Raw genomic sequence first — 5,946 nt, forward strand, 5'->3', positions numbered from 1 at the left:
TTTGTTTGATGCCTGTTATGTTCAAAGGAACCTCCAAGTCTCAAAGCTCTAAAAGCAGTCCACAGATCCAGAATTGAGTTCAACCTGGACTACTGGAGGATTTCTGCAGGGTATATAAAAAGCCATCATTCCCCAGGAAGTTGTGAAGCTGTCTCCCCCTCTACCACAAGGAGTCACTTTCACTTATGACCAGCTGGAAGGACAAATGGCTCCCTGTGCTCCCCATTAGCAAACCACAGCTCACACTGGCCTCCAGGCTCCTATAGTATCACAGGTACCTGCTACACAATTCAGAATGTAAAAGCCATTCTCATTTTCTATCCTATTAAACTACTTCCAGTTCACAGACAACTCATTCCCCTTATTACCCTGCTCTCTCTCTCTCTCTCTCTCTCTCTCTCTCTCTCTCTCTCTCTCTCTCTATCTATCTATCTATCTCTCCTACAATAAAAACTTTCCCCTTACCTTACCATGGAGTTGTCACAGCGTCAGTTTATCTAATGCGAAGAAACAGTTTAAAATTTTTGCAAAGTATATTTTAATTGAAAACTATTAACAATTTGTGTGCAGAGTTCAATAAACACAGTGTCTTCTTTTAGAAAAATATATTTTCTTTAAAATTTCTATATGTTTTTCAGTTCTTTGTAATACAGATATCGAGGGAGAGATCTGGTAATCCATTCTCATCATCTTAGACCATGTAACCCAATATGGACAAGTTTTACAGAACTGCCATGTCTAGGCTGCCCATGCATGTCAGCTTTGCCCATTTCAGTTTCAATATAGATATTAACTTGATTGCTTCAAGTTACTGTTGATCAACTTCAGCAGCAACTAGAAAGAAAAGCAAGAATATTAGCAGTGTCACCAGGAACGTTGGTGGCATCATCAGGATGGTGATGGGCAACATCATCAGTGTCATCATTGGTAGCATCTTATATAGGATCATCAAATCATTGTGTCTTAGTAGGTGTGTGAACTGGAAGTTCTTTTTGTTGTTTCTTTTCCTCATATGCTGCATGTTTTGGAGTGACTGTTTCCAAGATGATGTTATCCACAAAAGTCAGTGTATGGCCACAGAAAAGGCAGACTCTGACTTGTACTTAACAATTGTGTATCTGTGTAGATGCTTAGCCACTCAGAAACACAAAGTTATCACCGAGAGAGAAAACAATTCTCATTCTAGAATCGGAGGCAACCATGAGCCAACGAATATGACTTGGTCAGTTTTGGTGGACTGAACTGACTTTGGTATTTCATGTGGTATTTTTTAAGTATATATGAGAATAAAAGAATAAGTTGTTTTCTGGTACCTGGTAAAGCCTATGTAGCCCTATGTGAAGAATGAAATTTATTAATCATAAATATTACCACCAAAAAGAATTAGTTTTCTAGGACAAAATTAATCTATTTTAAACCACTGTTTGTGGGACCCACTAAAAGTATATCTCCTTGACATATAATAATCAAAACAGTAAGCATATGGAATAAAGAAAGAATATTAAGAGTTGCAAAGGAAAAAGGCCAAGTAACATATAAAGGCAGACCCATTATAATTACACCCTATTTATCCATGAAACTCTGAAAGCAAGAAGATCCTAGACAGATGTGCTGCAGACACTAAGAGAACATGGATGTAACCCCAGACTATTATACAAGCAAAGCTTTCAATCACCATTGGTGGTGAAAACAAGATAGTCCATGACAAAACCAGATTTAAACAATACCTATCTACAAATTCAGGCTTACTGAAAGTACTAGAAGGAAAACTTTAACCCAAGTAAACACAGGCAACAGATAACTTCACATCAGTAAACCCCAGAGAAGGGAAACACAAAAATGTTTTCACCAAAAAATAAGAATTGACAGTCACTGGTCTTTTAAATCAATGGAGTCAATTCATCTATAAAATGACTCAGGTTAAGAGAATGGATATGAAAAGAGGGTCTATCCTTCGGCTGCATACAAGAAACACACCTCAACCTCAACAACAGATGTTACCTCAGAGTAAAGGGTCGGAAAAAGATTTTCTAATCAAATGAACCCAAGAAACAAGTGGGAGTAGCTATCCTATTGTCCAACAAAATAGAATTCAAACTAAAAAAAAAAAGAGATGGAGAAGGATACTTCATACTCATCACAGGTAAAATTCAGAAATATGCAGTCTCAATCCTGAACATCTATGCCCCAAATTAAAGAGCATTCTCATATGTAAAAGAAACATTACTAAAGATTAAATCACACATCAAACCCCACACACTCATAGCAGAAGACACCAACACTCCACTGTCACTGAAGGACAGGTCAACTAGACAGAAATTTAACAGAGAAATTAAGGAGGTAACAGATGCCATGACTCAAATGGACTTAACAGATATCTATAGACTATTTCATTCAAATACAAAAGAATTACCTTCTTCTCAGCACCTCATGGGACCTCCTGTAAAATTGTCCACATACTTGGTAAGAAAACAAACTTCAACAGATCCAAAAAATTGGACTATCCCCCTGTATCTTATCAAAGCACCAAGGCCAAAAGTTAGAGTTCAACAACAGCACTAATTGCAGGAAGCTTGCAAACTCATGGAAATTGAACAGTGTTGGGTCAAGGAAGAAATAAAGAATGAAATTAAAGACTTCCTAGAATTCAACAAAAATGAATGCACAATATACCCAAACCTGTGGGACACTATGAAAGCAGTGCTAAGAGAAAAGCTCCTAGTAATAAACACCTACATAAAGAAAGCAGAGAAATCAAAGTGATTTATCGACACACCTGAAACTTCTAGAACAAAATGAAGCAGACTCACCCAGCAGGAGTAGAAGACAACAAATAATCAAATTGAGGGCTGAAATCAATAAAATAAAAACTAAGAAAACAATACAAAGAATCAATAAAACAAAGAGCTGTTTTTTTGAGAAAAATCAAAAAGATAGACAATCCTAACTAATCAAAAGGCAGAGAGAGAGAGAGAGAGAGAGAGAGAGAGAGAGAGAGAGAGAGAGAACATCCAAATTAACAAAATCATAAATGAAAAGGGGGATATAACAACAGACACTGAAGAAATCCAGAGAAATATTAGGTCATACTTCAAAAACCTGTACTCCACAAAACTGGAAAATCTAAAAGAAAGGAACAATTTTTGAATAGGTACCACATGTTAAATCAAGACTAGAGAAACCCCTAAGGAAATAGAACCAGTTATCAAAAGTCTCCCAATTAATAAAAGCCAAGATCCCATTGGTTTTAATGCAGAATTCTACTAGAACTTCAAAGCAGAGCTAATACCTATACCCCTACAATTGTTGCACAGAATAGAAAGAAAAGGAAAATTGCCAAACTCTTTTTTTTGAGGTCACAGTTACTATGATACCCAAACCACACAAAAACTCAATTAAGAAAGAGAATCACAGACCAGTTTCCTTAATGAACACTGATGCAATAATATTCAATAAAATATTGGCAAACCAAAGCCAAGAGTACATCAAAAAAATCATCCACCATGATCAACTTGGCTTCATCCCAGAGACTCAGGGATGGTTCATCATATGTAATCCATCCCTTAAATAAACTGAAAGAAAAAAATATGATCATCTCATTAGATGCTAATAAAAGGGTTTGACAAAGTGTGAAACCCCTTCATGACAAAGGTCTTCATGAATTCAGGGATAGAAGAACATATCTAAACATAATATAAGAAATATAAAGCAAACCTATAGCCAACATCAAACTAGAGAGAAACTTAAATTGATTCCACTAAAATCAGGAACAAGATAAGGCTATTCACGTTCTCCATATCTATTCAACATAGTACTTGAAGTTTTAGCTAGAGAAATAAGACAAGAGAAGAGCAAGAGGTACAAATTAGAAAGGAAAAAACTTTCACTATTTGCAGATGATATGATAGTATACATAAGTGACCCCGCAAAAATTCAACCAGGGAACTCCTACAGCTGATAAACACCTTAAGTAATGTGGCAAGATACAAGATCAATTTTAAAAAATCAGTTTCCCTCTTATATACAAATGATAAACAGGTGAGAAAGAAATCAGATAAACATCACCATCTAAAATAGCCACAAATAACATATCTTAGGGTTGGCGCACGCCTTTAATCCCAGCACTCGGGAGGCAGAGGCAGGCAGATCTCTGGGAGTTCGAGGCCAGCCTGGTCTACAAGAGCTAGTTCTGGGATGGGCACCAAAGCTACAGAGAAACCCTGTCTTGAAAAACTAATATATATATATATATATATATATATATATATATATATATATATATATATATATATAATCCTGAGTGAGGTAACCCAGACCCAAAAAGATGAATATGGTATGTACTCACTCATAAGTGGATTCTAGCCATAAATAAAGGACATTGAGTCTATAATCCATGATCCTAGAGAAGTTAAGTAAGAAGGTGAACCCAAAGAAAAACATATGGAATTTGGAAGGAGACAAGATTGCCAGGAAAAATTGGAAACTTGGGGGTGGGGGTAGGGGCTAAGGGGATATAGGGAGGAAAAAGTGAGGGGGGGATGGGGAGAGCTTGGGGAAATGGGACGGTTAGGATGGAGGAAGGGTAGATATGGGAGCAGGGAAGTGTATATCTTAATTAAGGGAGCCATTTTAGGGTTGGCAAGAGACTTGACTCTAGAGGTGTCCCCAGGTGTCCATGGAGATGTCCCCAGCTAGATTCTTGGGCAGCTGAGGAGAGGGAGACTGAAATTGCCCTATCCTATAGCCATACTGATGAATATCTTGCATATCACCATAGAACCTTCATCTGGCAATGGATGAAGCTAGAGACAGAGACCCACATTGGAGCACTGGACTGAGCTCCCAAGGTCCAAATGAGGAGCAGAAGGAGAGAGAACGTGAGCAAGGAAGTCAGGACCACAAGGGGTGCTCACACCCACTGAGATGGTGGGGCTGATCTAATGTGAGCTCACCAAGGCCAGGGGGACTGGGACTGATGGTGCATGTAATCAAACCAGACTCTCTGAACATGTCGGACAAGGAGGGCTGACTGAGAATCCAAGGACAATGGCACTGGGTTTTGATCCTACTGCATGTACTCGCTTTGTGGGAGCCTAGTCTGTTGGGATGCTCACCTTTCTAGACCTGGATGGAGGGGGGAGGACCTTGGACTTCCCATGGGGCAGGGAACCCTGACTGCTCTTTGGACTGGAGAGTGAGGGTGAAGGGGATGGGGGGAGATGGATGGGAGGAGGGGGAAGGAAATGGAAGGAAGGGAGGAAATGGAAATTTTTAAGTAAAAATAAAAAATTAAAAAAATGGCCTTCCTACCAAAAGCAATCTATATATTCAATGCAACCCCCTTCAAACTCCCAACACAATTCTTCACAGACTTCAAAAGAACAATACTCACTTTCGTATGGAAAAAACAAAAAACCCAGGATAGCCAAAACAATCCTACACAATAAAGGAACTTCCAGAGGCATCACCATCCCTGACATCATTTAGATCATCCCTGACATCTTTTATAGAACTACAATATTGAAAACAGCTTGATATTTGGCATAAAAACAGACAGGGGGACCAATAGAATCAAACCAGAGACCCTGATATCAATCCACACACCTATGAACACCTAAGTTTTGACAAAGAATCTAAAATTATACAATGGAAAAAAAGAAAGCATCTTGAACAGATCGTGCTTATATAATTGGATGTTGGTATGAAGACAAATGAAAAATGATATATATCTATCACCATGCATAAAACTAAAGTCCAAGTGGATCAAAGACATCAATATAAATCAAATTAAATGGAGAGAAATTCAAAGTGATTCCACTAAAATCAGGAACAAGACAAGGCTGTTCACTCTCACCATATCTCTTCAACATAGTGCTTGAAGTTCTAGCAATAGCAATAAGACAACATAAGGAGATCAAGGGGATTCGAATTGGAAAAAAAGAAGTT

The sequence above is a fragment of the Chionomys nivalis genome, chromosome 20 (assembly GCF_950005125.1).
Source record: "Chionomys nivalis chromosome 20, mChiNiv1.1, whole genome shotgun sequence".
In the NCBI taxonomy this organism is placed as follows: domain Eukaryota; kingdom Metazoa; phylum Chordata; class Mammalia; order Rodentia; family Cricetidae; genus Chionomys; species Chionomys nivalis.